Genomic DNA, 26,119 nt, shown 5'->3' with positions numbered 1-26,119 from the left:
CTGCGCCCAAGAGGTGATAGTCGGCATTCCGACAAGATCTGCCTGTCTGAGATTGTTCAAGGATCTGCAAAAGGGCTCATCCGGGATTTGAACCCAGGACCTCTCACACCCTAAGCGAGAATCATACCCCTAGACCAACGAGCCTTATGCAAAAAGTTATTTTTTTGCTTTCTGCAGCAATGACAGTGAAGATATCGATTGACGTGTCCATGGTGCTTGGAACGATTGAACATCATGTGAGTGTTTTGTGCTTTACTTGTGAGCATAACAGTCTTCCAAAATCTTGACCATGTTTCAGTTCAAATCTTCTGTAGTTCATCTGCTGTGTCTTTCACATTCTGTCTTGTTCAGTCGCGACAGCAAAATGATGACGAGTTTTTACAAATTAATAAAGTGCAAAATGAGATCAATTCATTTTTTTAAAAACAAATGAAAAAATAAGACTTCCAAAAGAATGGAACTCATTTATTTTGAGTCAAATGACGCAAAGGTACGTGAATCAAAGTCAATTAATTTTGAAAATACCCATTCAAATAGATCCGTTTTCAACTAGAGAGATTAAGACTCGGCGTATCCGTCTCAATCCTCCACAACTGCTTATGTTACCCATCCATATCTGCAGTGAAAGATGGTGGACCTAGATCGGTTTTTGTCAAACCATGAGACAATACCTATAATCGGTCTTCTCACAAAAACATCTCTAGCTTCCGAACCGTTTGACCTACAAATTCATATGACCACTCTCTGGAATGAGGAGACCCTCACGAACATGGTGGTATTCTCAATTTTTCTCTACATCCCCCACAAGTGTCAGGAGACTCGTCTGAAGTCACAACCGTCTATGTTGCCAAGTTCTGTTTGTAGAATCCAAAATCTTGGGCTACAAACTAATGTGACCCCACTTGTCGCAATGTTCTCCGTTTTGCCCTACGTTCCCAACAAGTGTCACGGGACTAATCTGAAGGTAACCTGTAGTGATTAAAATGATAGATTTTTCAACCAGGGACCTCTCGCAACCTAAGCCATAATCATACACCTAAACCGTGAAAGTGAATTATCACTTTCCACCAAAATGACGGTCAAATTATGAGTCGATGTCTCAATGTTGCTACTGAGCTGCACATAGCATTGGTGGTATAGTGGTGAGCATAGCTGCCTTCCAAGCAGTTGACCCGGGTTCGATTCCCGGCCAATGCAGAGCCTGAGGAATTCATTTGTTTTAGGGGCTGGATGTCATTTCAAGTGTATTACATTTGAATCATTATCCTTGTACTTGGAAGTCAGAATTGCTCCTACATTCTGCAGGTTATCTAAAATAATAAATGTTGTGCGACGTTGAACCAACAAGTGCATATCAAAATAGATTTGCAGTCCTATCGCCAAAACCATTCAGCCACCTTGTCCTGCGCCCAAGAGGTGATAGTCGGCATTCCGACAAGATCTGCCTGTCTGAGATTGTTCAAGGATCTGCAAAAGGGCTCATCCGGGATTTGAACCCAGGACCTCTCACACCCTAAGCGAGAATCATACCCCTAGACCAACGAGCCTTATGCAAAAAGTTATTTTTTTGCTTTCTGCAGCAATGACAGTGAAGATATCGATTGACGTGTCCATGGTGCTTGGAACGATTGAACATCATGTGAGTGTTTTGTGCTTTACTTGTGAGCATAACAGTCTTCCAAAATCTTGACCATGTTTCAGTTCAAATCTTCTGTAGTTCATCTGCTGTGTCTTTCACATTCTGTCTTGTTCAGTCGCGACAGCAAAATGATGACGAGTTTTTACAAATTAATAAAGTGCAAAATGAGATCAATTCATTTTTTTAAAAACAAATGAAAAAATAAGACTTCCAAAAGAATGGAACTCATTTATTTTGAGTCAAATGACGCAAAGGTACGTGAATCAAAGTCAATTAATTTTGAAAATACCCATTCAAATAGATCCGTTTTCAACTAGAGAGATTAAGACTCGGCGTATCCGTCTCAATCCTCCACAACTGCTTATGTTACCCATCCATATCTGCAGTGAAAGATGGTGGACCTAGATCGGTTTTTGTCAAACCATGAGACAATACCTATAATCGGTCTTCTCACAAAAACATCTCTAGCTTCCGAACCGTTTGACCTACAAATTCATATGACCACTCTCTGGAATGAGGAGACCCTCACGAACATGGTGGTATTCTCAATTTTTCTCTACATCCCCCACAAGTGTCAGGAGACTCGTCTGAAGTCACAACCGTCTATGTTGCCAAGTTCTGTTTGTAGAATCCAAAATCTTGGGCTACAAACTAATGTGACCCCACTTGTCGCAATGTTCTCCGTTTTGCCCTACGTTCCCAACAAGTGTCACGGGACTAATCTGAAGGTAACCTGTAGTGATTAAAATGATAGATTTTTCAACCAGGGACCTCTCGCAACCTAAGCCATAATCATACACCTAAACCGTGAAAGTGAATTATCACTTTCCACCAAAATGACGGTCAAATTATGAGTCGATGTCTCAATGTTGCTACTGAGCTGCACATAGCATTGGTGGTATAGTGGTGAGCATAGTTGCCTTCCAAGCAGTTGACTCGGGTTTGATTCCCGGCCAATGCAGAGCCTGAGGAATTCATTTGTTTTAGGGGCTGGATGTCATTTCAAGTGTATTACATTTGAATCATTATCCTTGTACTTGGAAGTCAGAATTGCTCCTACATTCTGCAGGTTATCTAAAATAATAAATGTTGTGCGACGTTGAACCAACAAGTGCTTATCAAAATAGATTTGCAGTCCTATCGCCAAAACCATTCAGCCACCTTGTCCTGCGCCCAAGAGGTGATAGTCGGCGTTCTGACAAGATCTGCCTGTCTGAGATTGTTCAAGGATCTGCAAAAGGGCTCATCCGGGATTTGAACCCGGGACCTCTCGCACCCTAAGCGAGAATCATACCCCTAGACCAACGAGCCTTATGCAAAAAGTTATTTTTTTGCTTTCTGCAGCAATGACAGTGAAGATATCGATTGACGTGTCCATGGTGCTTGGAACGATTGAACATCATGTGAGTGTTTTGTGCTTTACTTGTGAGCATAACAGTCTTCCAAAATCTTGACCATGCTTCAGTTCAAATCTTCTGTAGTTCATCTGCTGTGTCTTTCACATTCTGTCTTGTTCAGTCGCGACAGCAAAATGATGACGAGTTTTTACAAATTAATAAAGTGCAAAATGAGATCAATTCATTTTTTTAAAAACAAATGAAAAAATAAGACTTCCAAAAGAATGGAACTCATTTATTTTGAGTCAAATGAGACCATGAGACAATACCTATAATCAGTCCTCACAAAAACATCTCTAGCTTCCGAACCGTTTGACCTACAAATTCATATGACCACTCTCTGGAATGAGGAGACCCTCACGAACATGGTGGTATTCTCAATTTTTCTCTACATCCCCCACAAGTGTCAGGAGACTCGTCTGAAGTCACAACCGTCTATGTTGCCAAGTTCTGTTTGTAGAATCCAAAATCTTGGGCTACAAACTAATGTGACCCCACTTGTCGCAATGTTCTCCGTTTTGCCCTACGTTCCCAACAAGTGTCACGGGACTAATCTGAAGGTAACCTGTAGTGATTAAAATGATAGATTTTTCAACCAGGGACCTCTCGCAACCTAAGCCATAATCATACACCTAAACCGTGAAAGTGAATTATCACTTTCCACCAAAATGACGGTCAAATTATGAGTCGATGTCTCAATGTTGCTACTGAGCTGCACATAGCATTGGTGGTATAGTGGTGAGCATAGTTGCCTTCCAAGCAGTTGACTCGGGTTTGATTCCCGGCCAATGCAGAGCCTGAGGAATTCATTTGTTTTAGGGGCTGGATGTCATTTCAAGTGTATTACATTTGAATCATTATCCTTGTACTTGGAAGTCAGAATTGCTCCTACATTCTGCAGGTTATCTAAAATAATAAATGTTGTGCGACGTTGAACCAACAAGTGCTTATCAAAATAGATTTGCAGTCCTATCGCCAAAACCATTCAGCCACCTTGTCCTGCGCCCAAGAGGTGATAGTCGGCGTTCCGACAAGATCTGCCTGTCTGAGATTGTTCAAGGATCTGCAAAAGGGCTCATCCGGGATTTGAACCCGGGACCTCTCGCACCCTAAGCGAGAATCATACCCCTAGACCAACGAGCCTTATGCAAAAAGTTATTTTTTTGCTTTCTGCAGCAATGACAGTGAAGATATCGATTGACGTGTCCATGGTGCTTGGAACGATTGAACATCATGTGAGTGTTTTGTGCTTTACTTGTGAGCATAACAGTCTTCCAAAATCTTGACCATGCTTCAGTTCAAATCTTCTGTAGTTCATCTGCTGTGTCTTTCACATTCTGTCTTGTTCAGTCGCGACAGCAAAATGATGACGAGTTTTTACAAATTAATAAAGTGCAAAATGAGATCAATTCATTTTTTTAAAAACAAATGAAAAAATAAGACTTCCAAAAGAATGGAACTCATTTATTTTGAGTCAAATGAGACCATGAGACAATACCTATAATCAGTCCTCACAAAAACATCTCTAGCTTCCGAACCGTTTGACCTACAAATTCATATGACCACTCTCTGGAATGAGGAGACCCTCACGAACATGGTGGTATTCTCAATTTTTCTCTACATCCCCCACAAGTGTCAGGAGACTCGTCTGAAGTCACAACCGTCTATGTTGCCAAGTTCTGTTTGTAGAATCCAAAATCTTGGGCTACAAACTAATGTGACCCCACTTGTCGCAATGTTCTCCGTTTTGCCCTACGTTCCCAACAAGTGTCACGGGACTAATCTGAAGGTAACCTGTAGTGATTAAAATGATAGATTTTTCAACCAGGGACCTCTCGCAACCTAAGCCATAATCATACACCTAAACCGTGAAAGTGAATTATCACTTTCCACCAAAATGACGGTCAAATTATGAGTCGATGTCTCAATGTTGCTACTGAGCTGCACATAGCATTGGTGGTATAGTGGTGAGCATAGTTTCCTTCCAAGCAGTTGACTCGGGTTTGATTCCCGGCCAATGCAGAGCCTGAGGAATTCATTTGTTTTAGGGGCTGGATGTCATTTCAAGTGTATTACATTTGAATCATTATCCTTGTACTTGGAAGTCAGAATTGCTCCTACATTCTGCAGGTTATCTAAAATAATAAATGTTGTGCGACGTTGAACCAACAAGTGCATATCAAAATAGATTTGCAGTCCTATCGCCAAAACCATTCAGCCACCTTGTCCTGCGCCCAAGAGGTGATAGTCGGCATTCCGACAAGATCTGCCTGTCTGAGATTGTTCAAGGATCTGCAAAAGGGCTCATCCGGGATTTGAACCCGGGACCTCTCGCACCCTAAGCGAGAATCATACCCCTAGACCAACGAGCCTTACGCAAAAAGTTATTTTTTTGCTTTCTGCAGCAATGACAGTGAAGATATCGATTGACGTGTCCATGGTGCTTGGAACGATTGAACATCATGTGAGTGTTTTGTGCTTTACTTGTGAGCATAACAGTCTTCCAAAATCTTGACCATGCTTCAGTTCAAATCTTCTGTAGTTCATCTGCTGTGTCTTTCACATTCTGTCTTGTTCAGTCGCAACAGCAAAATGATGACGAGTTTTTACAAATTAATAAAGTGCAAAATGAGATCAATTCATTTTTTTAAAAACAAATGAAAAAATAAGACTTCCAAAAGAATGGAACTCATTTATTTTGAGTCAAATGAGACCATGAGACAATACCTATAATCGGTCTTCTCACAAAAACATCTCTAGCTTCCGAACCGTTTGACCTACAAATTCATATGACCACTCTCTGGAATGAGGAGACCCTCACGAACATGGTGGTATTCTCAATTTTTCTCTACATCCCCCACAAGTGTCAGGAGACTCGTCTGAAGTCACAACCGTCTATGTTGCCAAGTTCTGTTTGTAGAATCCAAAATCTTGGGCTACAAACTAATGTGACCCCACTTGTCGCAATGTTCTCCGTTTTGCCCTACGTTCCCAACAAGTGTCACGGGACTAATCTGAAGGTAACCTGTAGTGATTAAAATGATAGATTTTTCAACCAGGGACCTCTCGCAACCTAAGCCATAATCATACACCTAAACCGTGAAAGTGAATTATCACTTTCCACCAAAATGACGGTCAAATTATGAGTCGATGTCTCAATGTTGCTACTGAGCTGCACATAGCATTGGTGGTATAGTGGTGAGCATAGCTGCCTTCCAAGCAGTTGACCCGGGTTCGATTCCCGGCCAATGCAGAGCCTGAGGAATTCATTTGTTTTAGGGGCTGGATGTCATTTCAAGTGTATTACATTTGAATCATTATCCTTGTACTTGGAAGTCAGAATTGCTCCTACATTCTGCAGGTTATCTAAAATAATAAATGTTGTGCGACGTTGAACCAACAAGTGCATATCAAAATAGATTTGCAGTCCTATCGCCAAAACCATTCAGCCACCTTGTCCTGCGCCCAAGAGGTGATAGTCGGCATTCCGACAAGATCTGCCTGTCTGAGATTGTTCAAGGATCTGCAAAAGGGCTCATCCGGGATTTGAACCCAGGACCTCTCACACCCTAAGCGAGAATCATACCCCTAGACCAACGAGCCTTATGCAAAAAGTTATTTTTTTGCTTTCTGCAGCAATGACAGTGAAGATATCGATTGACGTGTCCATGGTGCTTGGAACGATTGAACATCATGTGAGTGTTTTGTGCTTTACTTGTGAGCATAACAGTCTTCCAAAATCTTGACCATGTTTCAGTTCAAATCTTCTGTAGTTCATCTGCTGTGTCTTTCACATTCTGTCTTGTTCAGTCGCGACAGCAAAATGATGACGAGTTTTTACAAATTAATAAAGTGCAAAATGAGATCAATTCATTTTTTTAAAAACAAATGAAAAAATAAGACTTCCAAAAGAATGGAACTCATTTATTTTGAGTCAAATGAGACCATGAGACAATACCTATAATCAGTCCTCACAAAAACATCTCTAGCTTACGAACCGTTTGACCTACAAATTCATATGACCACTCTCTGGAATGAGGAGACCCTCACGAACATGGTGGTATTCTCAATTTTTCTCTACATCCCCCACAAGTGTCAGGAGACTCGTCTGAAGTCACAACCGTCTATGTTGCCAAGTTCTGTTTGTAGAATCCAAAATCTTGGGCTACAAACTAATGTGACCCCACTTGTCGCAATGTTCTCCGTTTTGCCCTACGTTCCCAACAAGTGTCACGGGACTAATCTGAAGGTAACCTGTAGTGATTAAAATGATAGATTTTTCAACCAGGGACCTCTCGCAACCTAAGCCATAATCATACACCTAAACCGTGAAAGTGAATTATCACTTTCCACCAAAATGACAGTCAAATTATGAGTCGATGTCTCAATGTTGCTACTGAGCTGCACATAGCATTGGTGGTATAGTGGTGAGCATAGTTTCCTTCCAAGCAGTTGACTCGGGTTTGATTCCCGGCCAATGCAGAGCCTGAGGAATTCATTTGTTTTAGGGGCTGGATGTCATTTCAAGTGTATTACATTTGAATCATTATCCTTGTACTTGGAAGTCAGAATTGCTCCTACATTCTGCAGGTTATCTAAAATAATAAATGTTGTGCGACGTTGAACCAACAAGTGCATATCAAAATAGATTTGCAGTCCTATCGCCAAAACCATTCAGCCACCTTGTCCTGCGCCCAAGAGGTGATAGTCGGCATTCCGACAAGATCTGCCTGTCTGAGATTGTTCAAGGATCTGCAAAAGGGCTCATCCGGGATTTGAACCCGGGACCTCTCGCACCCTAAGCGAGAATCATACCCCTAGACCAACGTGCCTTACGCAAAAAGTTATTTTTTTGCTTTCTGCAGCAATGACAGTGAAGATATCGATTGACGTGTCCATGGTGCTTGGAACGATTGAACATCATGTGAGTGTTTTGTGCTTTACTTGTGAGCATAACAGTCTTCCAAAATCTTGACCATGCTTCAGTTCAAATCTTCTGTAGTTCATCTGCTGTGTCTTTCACATTCTGTCTTGTTCAGTCGCGACAGCAAAATGATGACGAGTTTTTACAAATTAATAAAGTGCAAAATGAGATCAATTCATTTTTTTAAAAACAAATGAAAAAATAAGACTTCCAAAAGAATGGAACTCATTTATTTTGAGTCAAATGAGACCATGAGACAATACCTATAATCGGTCTTCTCACAAAAACATCTCTAGCTTCCGAACCGTTTGACCTACAAATTCATATGACCACTCTCTGGAATGAGGAGACCCTCACGAACATGGTGGTATTCTCAATTTTTCTCTACATCCCCCACAAGTGTCAGGAGACTCGTCTGAAGTCACAACCGTCTATGTTGCCAAGTTCTGTTTGTAGAATCCAAAATCTTGGGCTACAAACTAATGTGACCCCACTTGTCGCAATGTTCTCCGTTTTGCCCTACGTTCCCAACAAGTGTCACGGGACTAATCTGAAGGTAACCTGTAGTGATTAAAATGATAGATTTTTCAACCAGGGACCTCTCGCAACCTAAGCCATAATCATACACCTAAACCGTGAAAGTGAATTATCACTTTCCACCAAAATGACGGTCAAATTATGAGTCGATGTCTCAATGTTGCTACTGAGCTGCACATAGCATTGGTGGTATAGTGGTGAGCATAGTTGCCTTCCAAGCAGTTGACTCGGGTTTGATTCCCGGCCAATGCAGAGCCTGAGGAATTCGTTTGTTTTAGGGGCTGGATGTCATTTCAAGTGTATTACATTTGAATCATTATCCTTGTACTTGGAAGTCAGAATTGCTCCTACATTCTGCAGGTTATCTAAAATAATAAATGTTGTGCGACGTTGAACCAACAAGTGCATATCAAAATAGATTTGCAGTCCTATCGCCAAAACCATTCAGCCACCTTGTCCTGCGCCCAAGAGGTGATAGTCGGCATTCCGACAAGATCTGCCTGTCTGAGATTGTTCAAGGATCTGCAAAAGGACTCATCCGGGATTTGAACCCGGGACCTCTCGCACCCTAAGCGAGAATCATACCCCTAGACCAACGTGCCTTACGCAAAAAGTTATTTTTTTGCTTTCTGCAGCAATGACAGTGAAGATATCGATTGACGTGTCCATGGTGCTTGGAACGATTGAACATCATGTGAGTGTTTTGTGCTTTACTTGTGAGCATAACAGTCTTCCAAAATCTTGACCATGCTTCAGTTCAAATCTTCTGTAGTTCATCTGCTGTGTCTTTCACATTCTGTCTTGTTCAGTCGCGACAGCAAAATGATGACGAGTTTTTACAAATTAATAAAGTGCAAAATGAGATCAATTCATTTTTTTAAAAACAAATGAAAAAATAAGACTTCCAAAAGAATGGAACTCATTTATTTTGAGTCAAATGAGACCATGAGACAATACCTATAATCGGTCTTCTCACAAAAACATCTCTAGCTTCCGAACCGTTTGACCTACAAATTCATATGACCACTCTCTGGAATGAGGAGACCCTCACGAACATGGTGGTATTCTCAATTTTTCTCTACATCCCCCACAAGTGTCAGGAGACTCGTCTGAAGTCACAACCGTCTATGTTGCCAAGTTCTGTTTGTAGAATCCAAAATCTTGGGCTACAAACTAATGTGACCCCACTTGTCGCAATGTTCTCCGTTTTGCCCTACGTTCCCAACAAGTGTCACGGGACTAATCTGAAGGTAACCTGTAGTGATTAAAATGATAGATTTTTCAACCAGGGACCTCTCGCAACCTAAGCCATAATCATACACCTAAACCGTGAAAGTGAATTATCACTTTCCACCAAAATGACGGTCAAATTATGAGTCGATGTCTCAATGTTGCTACTGAGCTGCACATAGCATTGGTGGTATAGTGGTGAGCATAGTTTCCTTCCAAGCAGTTGACTCGGGTTTGATTCCCGGCCAATGCAGAGCCTGAGGAATTCATTTGTTTTAGGGGCTGGATGTCATTTCAAGTGTATTACATTTGAATCATTATCCTTGTACTTGGAAGTCAGAATTGCTCCTACATTCTGCAGGTTATCTAAAATAATAAATGTTGTGCGACGTTGAACCAACAAGTGCATATCAAAATAGATTTGCAGTCCTATCGCCAAAACCATTCAGCCACCTTGTCCTGCGCCCAAGAGGTGATAGTCGGCATTCCGACAAGATCTGCCTGTCTGAGATTGTTCAAGGATCTGCAAAAGGGCTCATCCGGGATTTGAACCCGGGACCTCTCGCACCCTAAGAGAGAATCATACCCCTAGACCAACGAGCCTTACGCAAAAAGTTATTTTTTTGCTTTCTGCAGCAATGACAGTGAAGATATCGATTGACGTGTCCATGGTGCTTGGAACGATTGAACATCATGTGAGTGTTTTGTGCTTTACTTGTGAGCATAACAGTCTTCCAAAATCTTGACCATGCTTCAGTTCAAATCTTCTGTAGTTCATCTGCTGTGTCTTTCACATTCTGTCTTGTTCAGTCGCAACAGCAAAATGATGACGAGTTTTTACAAATTAATAAAGTGCAAAATGAGATCAATTCATTTTTTTAAAAACAAATGAAAAAATAAGACTTCCAAAAGAATGGAACTCATTTATTTTGAGTCAAATGAGACCATGAGACAATACCTATAATCGGTCTTCTCACAAAAACATCTCTAGCTTCCGAACCGTTTGACCTACAAATTCATATGACCACTCTCTGGAATGAGGAGACCCTCACGAACATGGTGGTATTCTCAATTTTTCTCTACATCCCCCACAAGTGTCAGGAGACTCGTCTGAAGTCACAACCGTCTATGTTGCCAAGTTCTGTTTGTAGAATCCAAAATCTTGGGCTACAAACTAATGTGACCCCACTTGTCGCAATGTTCTCCGTTTTGCCCTACGTTCCCAACAAGTGTCACGGGACTAATCTGAAGGTAACCTGTAGTGATTAAAATGATAGATTTTTCAACCAGGGACCTCTCGCAACCTAAGCCATAATCATACACCTAAACCGTGAAAGTGAATTATCACTTTCCACCAAAATGACGGTCAAATTATGAGTCGATGTCTCAATGTTGCTACTGAGCTGCACATAGCATTGGTGGTATAGTGGTGAGCATAGCTGCCTTCCAAGCAGTTGACCCGGGTTCGATTCCCGGCCAATGCAGAGCCTGAGGAATTCATTTGTTTTAGGGGCTGGATGTCATTTCAAGTGTATTACATTTGAATCATTATCCTTGTACTTGGAAGTCAGAATTGCTCCTACATTCTGCAGGTTATCTAAAATAATAAATGTTGTGCGACGTTGAACCAACAAGTGCATATCAAAATAGATTTGCAGTCCTATCGCCAAAACCATTCAGCCACCTTGTCCTGCGCCCAAGAGGTGATAGTCGGCATTCCGACAAGATCTGCCTGTCTGAGATTGTTCAAGGATCTGCAAAAGGGCTCATCCGGGATTTGAACCCAGGACCTCTCACACCCTAAGCGAGAATCATACCCCTAGACCAACGAGCCTTATGCAAAAAGTTATTTTTTTGCTTTCTGCAGCAATGACAGTGAAGATATCGATTGACGTGTCCATGGTGCTTGGAACGATTGAACATCATGTGAGTGTTTTGTGCTTTACTTGTGAGCATAACAGTCTTCCAAAATCTTGACCATGTTTCAGTTCAAATCTTCTGTAGTTCATCTGCTGTGTCTTTCACATTCTGTCTTGTTCAGTCGCGACAGCAAAATGATGACTAGTTTTTACAAATTAATAAAGTGCAAAATGAGATCAATTCATTTTTTTAAAAACAAATGAAAAAATAAGACTTCCAAAAGAATGGAACTCATTTATTTTGAGTCAAATGAGACCATGAGACAATACCTATAATCAGTCCTCACAAAAACATCTCTAGCTTCCGAACCGTTTGACCTACAAATTCATATGACCACTCTCTGGAATGAGGAGACCCTCACGAACATGGTGGTATTCTCAATTTTTCTCTACATCCCCCACAAGTGTCAGGAGACTCGTCTGAAGTCACAACCGTCTATGTTGCCAAGTTCTGTTTGTAGAATCCAAAATCTTGGGCTACAAACTAATGTGACCCCACTTGTCGCAATGTTCTCCGTTTTGCCCTACGTTCCCAACAAGTGTCACGGGACTAATCTGAAGGTAACCTGTAGTGATTAAAATGATAGATTTTTCAACCAGGGACCTCTCGCAACCTAAGCCATAATCATACACCTAAACCGTGAAAGTGAATTATCACTTTCCACCAAAATGACGGTCAAATTATGAGTCGATGTCTCAATGTTGCTACTGAGCTGCACATAGCATTGGTGGTATAGTGGTGAGCATAGTTTCCTTCCAAGCAGTTGACTCGGGTTTGATTCCCGGCCAATGCAGAGCCTGAGGAATTCATTTGTTTTAGGGGCTGGATGTCATTTCAAGTGTATTACATTTGAATCATTATCCTTGTACTTGGAAGTCAGAATTGCTCCTACATTCTGCAGGTTATCTAAAATAATAAATGTTGTGCGACGTTGAACCAACAAGTGCATATCAAAATAGATTTGCAGTCCTATCGCCAAAACCATTCAGCCACCTTGTCCTGCGCCCAAGAGGTGATAGTCGGCATTCCAACAAGATCTGCCTGTCTGAGATTGTTCAAGGATCTGCAAAAGGGCTCATCCGGGATTTGAACCCGGGACCTCTCGCACCCTAAGCGAGAATCATACCCCTAGACCAACGAGCCTTACGCAAAAAGTTATTTTTTTGCTTTCTGCAGCAATGACAGTGAAGATATCGATTGACGTGTCCATGGTGCTTGGAACGATTGAACATCATGTGAGTGTTTTGTGCTTTACTTGTGAGCATAACAGTCTTCCAAAATCTTGACCATGCTTCAGTTCAAATCTTCTGTAGTTCATCTGCTGTGTCTTTCACATTCTGTCTTGTTCAGTCGCAACAGCAAAATGATGACGAGTTTTTACAAATTAATAAAGTGCAAAATGAGATCAATTCATTTTTTTAAAAACAAATGAAAAAATAAGACTTCCAAAAGAATGGAACTCATTTATTTTGAGTCAAATGAGACCATGAGACAATACCTATAATCGGTCTTCTCACAAAAACATCTCTAGCTTCCGAACCGTTTGACCTACAAATTCATATGACCACTCTCTGGAATGAGGAGACCCTCACGAACATGGTGGTATTCTCAATTTTTCTCTACATCCCCCACAAGTGTCAGGAGACTCGTCTGAAGTCACAACCGTCTATGTTGCCAAGTTCTGTTTGTAGAATCCAAAATCTTGGGCTACAAACTAATGTGACCCCACTTGTCGCAATGTTCTCCGTTTTGCCCTACGTTCCCAACAAGTGTCACGGGACTAATCTGAAGGTAACCTGTAGTGATTAAAATGATAGATTTTTCAACCAGGGACCTCTCGCAACCTAAGCCATAATCATACACCTAAACCGTGAAAGTGAATTATCACTTTCCACCAAAATGACGGTCAAATTATGAGTCGATGTCTCAATGTTGCTACTGAGCTGCACATAGCATTGGTGGTATAGTGGTGAGCATAGCTGCCTTCCAAGCAGTTGACCCGGGTTCGATTCCCGGCCAATGCAGAGCCTGAGGAATTCATTTGTTTTAGGGGCTGGATGTCATTTCAAGTGTATTACATTTGAATCATTATCCTTGTACTTGGAAGTCAGAATTGCTCCTACATTCTGCAGGTTATCTAAAATAATAAATGTTGTGCGACGTTGAACCAACAAGTGCATATCAAAATAGATTTGCAGTCCTATCGCCAAAACCATTCAGCCACCTTGTCCTGCGCCCAAGAGGTGATAGTCGGCATTCCGACAAGATCTGCCTGTCTGAGATTGTTCAAGGATCTGCAAAAGGGCTCATCCGGGATTTGAACCCAGGACCTCTCACACCCTAAGCGAGAATCATACCCCTAGACCAACGAGCCTTATGCAAAAAGTTATTTTTTTGCTTTCTGCAGCAATGACAGTGAAGATATCGATTGACGTGTCCATGGTGCTTGGAACGATTGAACATCATGTGAGTGTTTTGTGCTTTACTTGTGAGCATAACAGTCTTCCAAAATCTTGACCATGTTTCAGTTCAAATCTTCTGTAGTTCATCTGCTGTGTCTTTCACATTCTGTCTTGTTCAGTCGCGACAGCAAAATGATGACGAGTTTTTACAAATTAATAAAGTGCAAAATGAGATCAATTCATTTTTTTAAAAACAAATGAAAAAATAAGACTTCCAAAAGAATGGAACTCATTTATTTTGAGTCAAATGAGACCATGAGACAATACCTATAATCGGTCTTCTCACAAAAACATCTCTAGCTTCCGAACCGTTTGACCTCTCGCACCCTAAGCGAGAATCATACCCCTAGACCAACGTGCCTTACGCAAAAAGTTATTTTTTTGCTTTCTGCAGCAATGACAGTGAAGATATCGATTGACGTGTCCATGGTGCTTGGAACGATTGAACATCATGTGAGTGTTTTGTGCTTTACTTGTGAGCATAACAGTCTTCCAAAATCTTGACCATGCTTCAGTTCAAATCTTCTGTAGTTCATCTGCTGTGTCTTTCACATTCTGTCTTGTTCAGTCGCGACAGCAAAATGATGACGAGTTTTTACAAATTAATAAAGTGCAAAATGAGATCAATTCATTTTTTTAAAAACAAATGAAAAAATAAGACTTCCAAAAGAATGGAACTCATTTATTTTGAGTCAAATGAGACCATGAGACAATACCTATAATCGGTCTTCTCACAAAAACATCTCTAGCTTCCGAACCGTTTGACCTACAAATTCATATGACCACTCTCTGGAATGAGGAGACCCTCACGAACATGGTGGTATTCTCAATTTTTCTCTACATCCCCCACAAGTGTCAGGAGACTCGTCTGAAGTCACAACCGTCTATGTTGCCAAGTTCTGTTTGTAGAATCCAAAATCTTGGGCTACAAACTAATGTGACCCCACTTGTCGCAATGTTCTCCGTTTTGCCCTACGTTCCCAACAAGTGTCACGGGACTAATCTGAAGGTAACCTGTAGTGATTAAAATGATAGATTTTTCAACCAGGGACCTCTCGCAACCTAAGCCATAATCATACACCTAAACCGTGAAAGTGAATTATCACTTTCCACCAAAATGACGGTCAAATTATGAGTCGATGTCTCAATGTTGCTACTGAGCTGCACATAGCATTGGTGGTATAGTGGTGAGCATAGTTGCCTTCCAAGCAGTTGACTCGGGTTTGATTCCCGGCCAATGCAGAGCCTGAGGAATTCATTTGTTTTAGGGGCTGGATGTCATTTCAAGTGTATTACATTTGAATCATTATCCTTGTACTTGGAAGTCAGAATTGCTCCTACATTCTGCAGGTTATCTAAAATAATAAATGTTGTGCGACGTTGAACCAACAAGTGCTTATCAAAATAGATTTGCAGTCCTATCGCCAAAACCATTCAGCCACCTTGTCCTGCGCCCAAGAGGTGATAGTCGGCGTTCTGACAAGATCTGCCTGTCTGAGATTGTTCAAGGATCTGCAAAAGGGCTCATCCGGGATTTGAACCCGGGACCTCTCGCACCCTAAGCGAGAATCATACCCCTAGACCAACGAGCCTTATGCAAAAAGTTATTTTTTTGCTTTCTGCAGCAATGACAGTGAAGATATCGATTGACGTGTCCATGGTGCTTGGAACGATTGAACATCATGTGAGTGTTTTGTGCTTTACTTGTGAGCATAACAGTCTTCCAAAATCTTGACCATGCTTCAGTTCAAATCTTCTGTAGTTCATCTGCTGTGTCTTTCACATTCTGTCTTGTTCAGTCGCGACAGCAAAATGATGACGAGTTTTTACAAATTAATAAAGTGCAAAATGAGATCAATTCATTTTTTTAAAAACAAATGAAAAAATAAGACTTCCAAAAGAATGGAACTCATTTATTTTGAGTCAAATGAGACCATGAGACAATACCTATAATCAGTCCTCACAAAAACATCTCTAGCTTCCGAACCGTTTGACCTACAAATTCATATGACCACTCTCTGGAATGAGGAGACCCTCACGAACATGGTGGTATTCTCAATTTTTCTCTACATCCCCCACAAGTGTCAGGAGACTCGTCTGAAGTCACAACCGTCTATGTTGCCAAGTTCTGTTTGTAGAATCCAAAATCTTGGGCTACAAACTAATGTGACCCCACTTGTCGCAATGTTCTCCGTTTTGCCCTACGTTCCCAACAAGTGTCACGGGACTAATCTGAAGGTAACCTGTAGTGATTAAAATGATAGATTTTTCAACCAGGGACCTCTCGCAACCTAAGCCATAATCATACACCTAAACCGTGAAAGTGAATTATCACTTTCCACCAAAATGACGGTCAAATTATGAGTCGATGTCTCAATGTTGCTACTGAGCTGCACATAGCATTGGTGGTATAGTGGTGAGCATAGCTGCCTTCCAAGCAGTTGACCCGGGTTCGATTCCCGGCCAATGCAGAGCCTGAGGAATTCATTTGTTTTAGGGGCTGGATGTCATTTCAAGTGTATTACATTTGAATCATTATCCTTGTACTTGGAAGTCAGAATTGCTCCTACATTCTGCAGGTTATCTAAAATAATAAATGTTGTGCGACGTTGAACCAACAAGTGCATATCAAAATAGATTTGCAGTCCTATCGCCAAAACCATTCAGCCACCTTGTCCTGCGCCCAAGAGGTGATAGTCGGCATTCCGACAAGATCTGCCTGTCTGAGATTGTTCAAGGATCTGCAAAAGGGCTCATCCGGGATTTGAACCCAGGACCTCTCACACCCTAAGCGAGAATCATACCCCTAGACCAACGAGCCTTATGCAAAAAGTTATTTTTTTGCTTTCTGCAGCAATGACAGTGAAGATATCGATTGACGTGTCCATGGTGCTTGGAACGATTGAACATCATGTGAGTGTTTTGTGCTTTACTTGTGAGCATAACAGTCTTCCAAAATCTTGACCATGTTTCAGTTCAAATCTTCTGTAGTTCATCTGCTGTGTCTTTCACATTCTGTCTTGTTCAGTCGCGACAGCAAAATGATGACGAGTTTTTACAAATTAATAAAGTGCAAAATGAGATCAATTCATTTTTTTAAAAACAAATGAAAAAATAAGACTTCCAAAAGAATGGAACTCATTTATTTTGAGTCAAATGAGACCATGAGACAATACCTATAATCAGTCCTCACAAAAACATCTCTAGCTTACGAACCGTTTGACCTACAAATTCATATGACCACTCTCTGGAATGAGGAGACCCTCACGAACATGGTGGTATTCTCAATTTTTCTCTACATCCCCCACAAGTGTCAGGAGACTCGTCTGAAGTCACAACCGTCTATGTTGCCAAGTTCTGTTTGTAGAATCCAAAATCTTGGGCTACAAACTAATGTGACCCCACTTGTCGCAATGTTCTCCGTTTTGCCCTACGTTCCCAACAAGTGTCACGGGACTAATCTGAAGGTAACCTGTAGTGATTAAAATGATAGATTTTTCAACCAGGGACCTCTCGCAACCTAAGCCATAATCATACACCTAAACCGTGAAAGTGAATTATCACTTTCCACCAAAATGACGGTCAAATTATGAGTCGATGTCTCAATGTTGCTACTGAGCTGCACATAGCATTGGTGGTATAGTGGTGAGCATAGTTTCCTTCCAAGCAGTTGACTCGGGTTTGATTCCCGGCCAATGCAGAGCCTGAGGAATTCATTTGTTTTAGGGGCTGGATGTCATTTCAAGTGTATTACATTTGAATCATTATCCTTGTACTTGGAAGTCAGAATTGCTCCTACATTCTGCAGGTTATCTAAAATAATAAATGTTGTGCGACGTTGAACCAACAAGTGCATATCAAAATAGATTTGCAGTCCTATCGCCAAAACCATTCAGCCACCTTGTCCTGCGCCCAAGAGGTGATAGTCGGCATTCCGACAAGATCTGCCTGTCTGAGATTGTTCAAGGATCTGCAAAAGGGCTCATCCGGGATTTGAACCCGGGACCTCTCGCACCCTAAGCGAGAATCATACCCCTAGACCAACGTGCCTTACGCAAAAAGTTATTTTTTTGCTTTCTGCAGCAATGACAGTGAAGATATCGATTGACGTGTCCATGGTGCTTGGAACGATTGAACATCATGTGAGTGTTTTGTGCTTTACTTGTGAGCATAACAGTCTTCCAAAATCTTGACCATGCTTCAGTTCAAATCTTCTGTAGTTCATCTGCTGTGTCTTTCACATTCTGTCTTGTTCAGTCGCGACAGCAAAATGATGACGAGTTTTTACAAATTAATAAAGTGCAAAATGAGATCAATTCATTTTTTTAAAAACAAATGAAAAAATAAGACTTCCAAAAGAATGGAACTCATTTATTTTGAGTCAAATGAGACCATGAGACAATACCTATAATCGGTCTTCTCACAAAAACATCTCTAGCTTCCGAACCGTTTGACCTACAAATTCATATGACCACTCTCTGGAATGAGGAGACCCTCACGAACATGGTGGTATTCTCAATTTTTCTCTACATCCCCCACAAGTGTCAGGAGACTCGTCTGAAGTCACAACCGTCTATGTTGCCAAGTTCTGTTTGTAGAATCCAAAATCTTGGGCTACAAACTAATGTGACCCCACTTGTCGCAATGTTCTCCGTTTTGCCCTACGTTCCCAACAAGTGTCACGGGACTAATCTGAAGGTAACCTGTAGTGATTAAAATGATAGATTTTTCAACCAGGGACCTCTCGCAACCTAAGCCATAATCATACACCTAAACCGTGAAAGTGAATTATCACTTTCCACCAAAATGACGGTCAAATTATGAGTCGATGTCTCAATGTTGCTACTGAGCTGCACATAGCATTGGTGGTATAGTGGTGAGCATAGCTGCCTTCCAAGCAGTTGACCCGGGTTCGATTCCCGGCCAATGCAGAGCCTGAGGAATTCATTTGTTTTAGGGGCTGGATGTCATTTCAAGTGTATTACATTTGAATCATTATCCTTGTACTTGGAAGTCAGAATTGCTCCTACATTCTGCAGGTTATCTAAAATAATAAATGTTGTGCGACGTTGAACCAACAAGTGTATATCAAAATAGATTTGCAGTCCTATCGCCAAAACCATTCAGCCACCTTGTCCTGCGCCCAAGAGGTGATAGTCGGCATTCCGACAAGATCTGCCTGTCTGAGATTGTTCAAGGATCTGCAAAAGGGCTCATCCGGGATTTGAACCCAGGACCTCTCACACCCTAAGCGAGAATCATACCCCTAGACCAACGAGCCTTATGCAAAAAGTTATTTTTTTGCTTTCTGCAGCAATGACAGTGAAGATATCGATTGACGTGTCCATGGTGCTTGGAACGATTGAACATCATGTGAGTGTTTTGTGCTTTACTTGTGAGCATAACAGTCTTCCAAAATCTTGACCATGTTTCAGTTCAAATCTTCTGTAGTTCATCTGCTGTGTCTTTCACATTCTGTCTTGTTCAGTCGCGACAGCAAAATGATGACGAGTTTTTACAAATTAATAAAGTGCAAAATGAGATCAATTCATTTTTTTAAAAACAAATGAAAAAATAAGACTTCCAAAAGAATGGAACTCATTTATTTTGAGTCAAATGAGACCATGAGACAATACCTATAATCAGTCCTCACAAAAACATCTCTAGCTTACGAACCGTTTGACCTACAAATTCATATGACCACTCTCTGGAATGAGGAGACCCTCACGAACATGGTGGTATTCTCAATTTTTCTCTACATCCCCCACAAGTGTCAGGAGACTCGTCTGAAGTCACAACCGTCTATGTTGCCAAGTTCTGTTTGTAGAATCCAAAATCTTGGGCTACAAACTAATGTGACCCCACTTGTCGCAATGTTCTCCGTTTTGCCCTACGTTCCCAACAAGTGTCACGGGACTAATCTGAAGGTAACCTGTAGTGATTAAAATGATAGATTTTTCAACCAGGGACCTCTCGCAACCTAAGCCATAATCATACACCTAAACCGTGAAAGTGAATTATCACTTTCCACCAAAATGACGGTCAAATTATGAGTCGATGTCTCAATGTTGCTACTGAGCTGCACATAGCATTGGTGGTATAGTGGTGAGCATAGTTTCCTTCCAAGCAGTTGACTCGGGTTTGATTCCCGGCCAATGCAGAGCCTGAGGAATTCATTTGTTTTAGGGGCTGGATGTCATTTCAAGTGTATTACATTTGAATCATTATCCTTGTACTTGGAAGTCAGAATTGCTCCTACATTCTGCAGGTTATCTAAAATAATAAATGTTGTGCGACGTTGAACCAACAAGTGCATATCAAAATAGATTTGCAGTCCTATCGCCAAAACCATTCAGCCACCTTGTCCTGCGCCCAAGAGGTGATAGTCGGCATTCCGACAAGATCTGCCTGTCTGAGATTGTTCAAGGATCTGCAAAAGGGCTCATCCGGGATTTGAACCCGGGACCTCTCGCACCCTAAGCGAGAATCATACCCCTAGACCAACGTGCCTTACGCAAAAAGTTATTTTTTTGCTTTCTGCAGCAATGACAGTGAAGATATCGATTGACGTGTCCATGGTGCTTGGAACGATTGAACATCATGTGAGTGTTTTGTGCTTTACTTGTGAGCATAACAGTCTTCCAAAATCTTGACCATGCTTCAGTTCAAATCTTCTGTAGTTCATCTGCTGTGTCTTTCACATTCTGTCTTGTTCAGTCGCGACAGCAAAATGATGACGAGTTTTTACAAATTAATAAAGTGCAAAATGAGATCAATTCATTTTTTTAAAAACAAATGAAAAAATAAGACTTCCAAAAGAATGGAACTCATTTATTTTGAGTCAAATGAGACCATGAGACAATACCTATAATCGGTCTTCTCACAAAAACATCTCTAGCTTCCGAACCGTTTGACCTACAAATTCATATGACCACTCTCTGGAATGAGGAGACCCTCACGAACATGGTGGTATTCTCAATTTTTCTCTACATCCCCCACAAGTGTCAGGAGACTCGTCTGAAGTCACAACCGTCTATGTTGCCAAGTTCTGTTTGTAGAATCCAAAATCTTGGGCTACAAACTAATGTGACCCCACTTGTCGCAATGTTCTCCGTTTTGCCCTACGTTCCCAACAAGTGTCACGGGACTAATCTGAAGGTAACCTGTAGTGATTAAAATGATAGATTTTTCAACCAGGGACCTCTCGCAACCTAAGCCATAATCATACACCTAAACCGTGAAAGTGAATTATCACTTTCCACCAAAATGACGGTCAAATTATGAGTCGATGTCTCAATGTTGCTACTGAGCTGCACATAGCATTGGTGGTATAGTGGTGAGCATAGTTGCCTTCCAAGCAGTTGACTCGGGTTTGATTCCCGGCCAATGCAGAGCCTGAGGAATTCATTTGTTTTAGGGGCTGGATGTCATTTCAAGTGTATTACATTTGAATCATTATCCTTGTACTTGGAAGTCAGAATTGCTCCTACATTCTGCAGGTTATCTAAAATAATAAATGTTGTGCGACGTTGAACCAACAAGTGCTTATCAAAATAGATTTGCAGTCCTATCGCCAAAACCATTCAGCCACCTTGTCCTGCGCCCAAGAGGTGATAGTCGGCGTTCTGACAAGATCTGCCTGTCTGAGATTGTTCAAGGATCTGCAAAAGGGCTCATCCGGGATTTGAACCCGGGACCTCTCGCACCCTAAGCGAGAATCATACCCCTAGACCAACGAGCCTTATGCAAAAAGTTATTTTTTTGCTTTCTGCAGCAATGACAGTGAAGATATCGATTGACGTGTCCATGGTGCTTGGAACGATTGAACATCATGTGAGTGTTTTGTGCTTTACTTGTGAGCATAACAGTCTTCCAAAATCTTGACCATGCTTCAGTTCAAATCTTCTGTAGTTCATCTGCTGTGTCTTTCACATTCTGTCTTGTTCAGTCGCGACAGCAAAATGATGACGAGTTTTTACAAATTAATAAAGTGCAAAATGAGATCAATTCATTTTTTTAAAAACAAATGAAAAAATAAGACTTCCAAAAGAATGGAACTCATTTATTTTGAGTCAAATGAGACCATGAGACAATACCTATAATCAGTCCTCACAAAAACATCTCTAGCTTCCGAACCGTTTGACCTACAAATTCATATGACCACTCTCTGGAATGAGGAGACCCTCACGAACATGGTGGTATTCTCAATTTTTCTCTACATCCCCCACAAGTGTCAGGAGACTCGTCTGAAGTCACAACCGTCTATGTTGCCAAGTTCTGTTTGTAGAATCCAAAATCTTGGGCTACAAACTAATGTGACCCCACTTGTCGCAATGTTCTCCGTTTTGCCCTACGTTCCCAACAAGTGTCACGGGACTAATCTGAAGGTAACCTGTAGTGATTAAAATGATAGATTTTTCAACCAGGGACCTCTCGCAACCTAAGCCATAATCATACACCTAAACCGTGAAAGTGAATTATCACTTTCCACCAAAATGACGGTCAAATTATGAGTCGATGTCTCAATGTTGCTACTGAGCTGCACATAGCATTGGTGGTATAGTGGTGAGCATAGTTTCCTTCCAAGCAGTTGACTCGGGTTTGATTCCCGGCCAATGCAGAGCCTGAGGAATTCATTTGTTTTAGGGGCTGGATGTCATTTCAAGTGTATTACATTTGAATCATTATCCTTGTACTTGGAAGTCAGAATTGCTCCTACATTCTGCAGGTTATCTAAAATAATAAATGTTGTGCGACGTTGAACCAACAAGTGCATATCAAAATAGATTTGCAGTCCTATCGCCAAAACCATTCAGCCACCTTGTCCTGCGCCCAAGAGGTGATAGTCGGCATTCCGACAAGATCTGCCTGTCTGAGATTGTTCAAGGATCTGCAAAAGGGCTCATCCGGGATTTGAACCCGGGACCTCTCGCACCCTAAGCGAGAATCATACCCCTAGACCAACGAGCCTTATGCAAAAAGTTATTTTTTTGCTTTCTGCAGCAATGACAGTGAAGATATCGATTGACGTGTCCATGGTGCTTGGAACGATTGAACATCATGTGAGTGTTTTGTGCTTTACTTGTGAGCATAACAGTCTTCCAAAATCTTGACCATGCTTCAGTTCAAATCTTCTGTAGTTCATCTGCTGTGTCTTTCACATTCTGTCTTGTTCAGTCGCGACAGCAAAATGATGACGAGTTTTTACAAATTAATAAAGTGCAAAATGAGATCAATTCATTTTTTTAAAAACAAATGAAAAAATAAGACTTCCAAAAGAATGGAACTCATTTATTTTGAGTCAAATGAGACCATGAGACAATACCTATAATCAGTCCTCACAAAAACATCTCTAGCTTCCGAACCGTTTGACCTACAAATTCATATGACCACTCTCTGGAATGAGGAGACCCTCACGAACATGGTGGTATTCTCAATTTTTCTCTACATCCCCCACAAGTGTCAGGAGACTCGTCTGAAGTCACAACCGTCTATGTTGCCAAGTTCTGTTTGTAGAATCCAAAATCTTGGGCTACAAACTAATGTGACCCCACTTGTCGCAATGTTCTCCGTTTTGCCCTACGTTCCCAACAAGTGTCACGGGACTAATCTGAAGGTAACCTGTAGTGATTAAAATGATAGATTTTTCAACCAGGGACCTCTCGCAACCTAAGCCATAATCATACACCTAAACCGTGAAAGTGAATTATCACTTTCCACCAAAATGACGGTCAAATTATGAGTCGATGTCTCAATGTTGCTACTGAGCTGCACATAGCATTGGTGGTATAGTGGTGAGCATAGTTTCCTTCCAAGCAGTTGACTCGGGTTTGATTCCCGGCCAATGCAGAGCCTGAGGAATTCATTTGTTTTAGGGGCTGGATGTCATTTCAAGTGTATTACATTTGAATCATTATCCTTGTACTTGGAAGTCAGAATTGCTCCTACATTCTGCAGGTTATCTAAAATAATAAATGTTGTGCGACGTTGAACCAACAAGTGCATATCAAAATAGATTTGCAGTCCTATCGCCAAAACCATTCAGCCACCTTGTCCTGCGCCCAAGAGGTGATAGTCGGCATTCCGACAAGATCTGCCTGTCTGAGATTGTTCAAGGATCTGCAAAAGGGCTCATCCGGGATTTGAACCCGGGACCTCTCGCACCCTAAGCGAGAATCATACCCCTAGACCAACGTGCCTTACGCAAAAAGTTATTTTTTTGCTTTCTGCAGCAATGACAGTGAAGATATCGATTGACGTGTCCATGGTGCTTGGAACGATTGAACATCATGTGAGTGTTTTGTGCTTTACTTGTGAGCATAACAGTCTTCCAAAATCTTGACCATGCTTCAGTTCAAATCTTCTGTAGTTCATCTGCTGTGTCTTTCACATTCTGTCTTGTTCAGTCGCGACAGCAAAATGATGACGAGTTTTTACAAATTAATAAAGTGCAAAATGAGATCAATTCATTTTTTTAAAAACAAATGAAAAAATAAGACTTCCAAAAGAATGGAACTCATTTATTTTGAGTCAAATGAGACCATGAGACAATACCTATAATCAGTCCTCACAAAAACATCTCTAGCTTCCGAACCGTTTGACCTACAAATTCATATGACCACTCTCTGGAATGAGGAGACCCTCACGAACATGGTGGTATTCTCAATTTTTCTCTACATCCCCCACAAGTGTCAGGAGACTCGTCTGAAGTCACAACCGTCTATGTTGCCAAGTTCTGTTTGTAGAATCCAAAATCTTGGGCTACAAACTAATGTGACCCCACTTGTCGCAATGTTCTCCGTTTTGCCCTACGTTCCCAACAAGTGTCACGGGACTAATCTGAAGGTAACCTGTAGTGATTAAAATGATAGATTTTTCAACCAGGGACCTCTCGCAACCTAAGCCATAATCATACACCTAAACCGTGAAAGTGAATTATCACTTTCCACCAAAATGACGGTCAAATTATGAGTCGATGTCTCAATGTTGCTACTGAGCTGCACATAGCATTGGTGGTATAGTGGTGAGCATAGTTTCCTTCCAAGCAGTTGACTCGGGTTTGATTCCCGGCCAATGCAGAGCCTGAGGAATTCATTTGTTTTAGGGGCTGGATGTCATTTCAAGTGTATTACATTTGAATCATTATCCTTGTACTTGGAAGTCAGAATTGCTCCTACATTCTGCAGGTTATCTAAAATAATAAATGTTGTGCGACGTTGAACCAACAAGTGCATATCAAAATAGATTTGCAGTCCTATCGCCAAAACCATTCAGCCACCTTGTCCTGCGCCCAAGAGGTGATAGTCGGCATTCCGACAAGATCTGCCTGTCTGAGATTGTTCAAGGATCTGCAAAAGGGCTCATCCGGGATTTGAACCCGGGACCTCTCGCACCCTAAGCGAGAATCATACCCCTAGACCAACGTGCCTTACGCAAAAAGTTATTTTTTTGCTTTCTGCAGCAATGACAGTGAAGATATCGATTGACGTGTCCATGGTGCTTGGAACGATTGAACATCATGTGAGTGTTTTGTGCTTTACTTGTGAGCATAACAGTCTTCCAAAATCTTGACCATGCTTCAGTTCAAATCTTCTGTAGTTCATCTGCTGTGTCTTTCACATTCTGTCTTGTTCAGTCGCGACAGCAAAATGATGACGAGTTTTTACAAATTAATAAAGTGCAAAATGAGATCAATTCATTTTTTTAAAAACAAATGAAAAAATAAGACTTCCAAAAGAATGGAACTCATTTATTTTGAGTCAAATGAGACCATGAGACAATACCTATAATCAGTCCTCACAAAAACATCTCTAGCTTCCGAACCGTTTGACCTACAAATTCATATGACCACTCTCTGGAATGAGGAGACCCTCACGAACATGGTGGTATTCTCAATTTTTCTCTACATCCCCCACAAGTGTCAGGAGACTCGTCTGAAGTCACAACCGTCTATGTTGCCAAGTTCTGTTTGTAGAATCCAAAATCTTGGGCTACAAACTAATGTGACCCC

General features: G+C 41.3%; 13 non-coding genes across 13 annotated transcripts; 6 read left to right on the top strand and 7 right to left on the bottom strand.

Annotated features, from left to right (window-relative positions):
- The first annotated feature begins 1,125 nt into the window (after nucleotides 1-1,125).
- trnag-ucc lies at nucleotides 1,126-1,197 on the top strand. The gene has a single exon. It is a non-coding gene; the product is annotated as a tRNA-Gly (tRNA).
- A 1,681-nt stretch (nucleotides 1,198-2,878) lies between these two features.
- On the bottom strand, nucleotides 2,879-2,950 carry trnap-agg. The gene has a single exon. It is a non-coding gene; the product is annotated as a tRNA-Pro (tRNA).
- A 1,157-nt stretch (nucleotides 2,951-4,107) lies between these two features.
- Nucleotides 4,108-4,179, bottom strand: trnap-agg. The gene has a single exon. It is a non-coding gene; the product is annotated as a tRNA-Pro (tRNA).
- Nucleotides 4,180-5,336: 1,157 nt separating this feature from the next.
- Nucleotides 5,337-5,408, bottom strand: trnap-agg. Its single transcript has one exon. It is a non-coding gene; the product is annotated as a tRNA-Pro (tRNA).
- Nucleotides 5,409-6,217: 809 nt separating this feature from the next.
- trnag-ucc lies at nucleotides 6,218-6,289 on the top strand. Its single transcript has one exon. It is a non-coding gene; the product is annotated as a tRNA-Gly (tRNA).
- A 4,850-nt stretch (nucleotides 6,290-11,139) lies between these two features.
- trnag-ucc lies at nucleotides 11,140-11,211 on the top strand. The gene has a single exon. It is a non-coding gene; the product is annotated as a tRNA-Gly (tRNA).
- A 1,507-nt stretch (nucleotides 11,212-12,718) lies between these two features.
- trnap-agg lies at nucleotides 12,719-12,790 on the bottom strand. The gene has a single exon. It is a non-coding gene; the product is annotated as a tRNA-Pro (tRNA).
- Nucleotides 12,791-13,599: 809 nt separating this feature from the next.
- On the top strand, nucleotides 13,600-13,671 carry trnag-ucc. The gene has a single exon. It is a non-coding gene; the product is annotated as a tRNA-Gly (tRNA).
- A 1,958-nt stretch (nucleotides 13,672-15,629) lies between these two features.
- On the bottom strand, nucleotides 15,630-15,701 carry trnap-agg. Its single transcript has one exon. It is a non-coding gene; the product is annotated as a tRNA-Pro (tRNA).
- An 807-nt stretch (nucleotides 15,702-16,508) lies between these two features.
- On the top strand, nucleotides 16,509-16,580 carry trnag-ucc. Its single transcript has one exon. It is a non-coding gene; the product is annotated as a tRNA-Gly (tRNA).
- Nucleotides 16,581-18,968: 2,388 nt separating this feature from the next.
- trnag-ucc lies at nucleotides 18,969-19,040 on the top strand. The gene has a single exon. It is a non-coding gene; the product is annotated as a tRNA-Gly (tRNA).
- A 2,738-nt stretch (nucleotides 19,041-21,778) lies between these two features.
- On the bottom strand, nucleotides 21,779-21,850 carry trnap-agg. The gene has a single exon. It is a non-coding gene; the product is annotated as a tRNA-Pro (tRNA).
- Nucleotides 21,851-23,007: 1,157 nt separating this feature from the next.
- On the bottom strand, nucleotides 23,008-23,079 carry trnap-agg. Its single transcript has one exon. It is a non-coding gene; the product is annotated as a tRNA-Pro (tRNA).
- Between the last annotated feature and the right edge of the window lie 3,040 nt (nucleotides 23,080-26,119).

The sequence above is a fragment of the Oncorhynchus mykiss genome, unplaced genomic scaffold, assembly GCF_013265735.2.
Source record: "Oncorhynchus mykiss isolate Arlee unplaced genomic scaffold, USDA_OmykA_1.1 un_scaffold_305, whole genome shotgun sequence".
NCBI classification, from domain to species: domain Eukaryota; kingdom Metazoa; phylum Chordata; class Actinopteri; order Salmoniformes; family Salmonidae; genus Oncorhynchus; species Oncorhynchus mykiss.
This window is presented reverse-complemented; position numbering and strand designations above follow the sequence as displayed.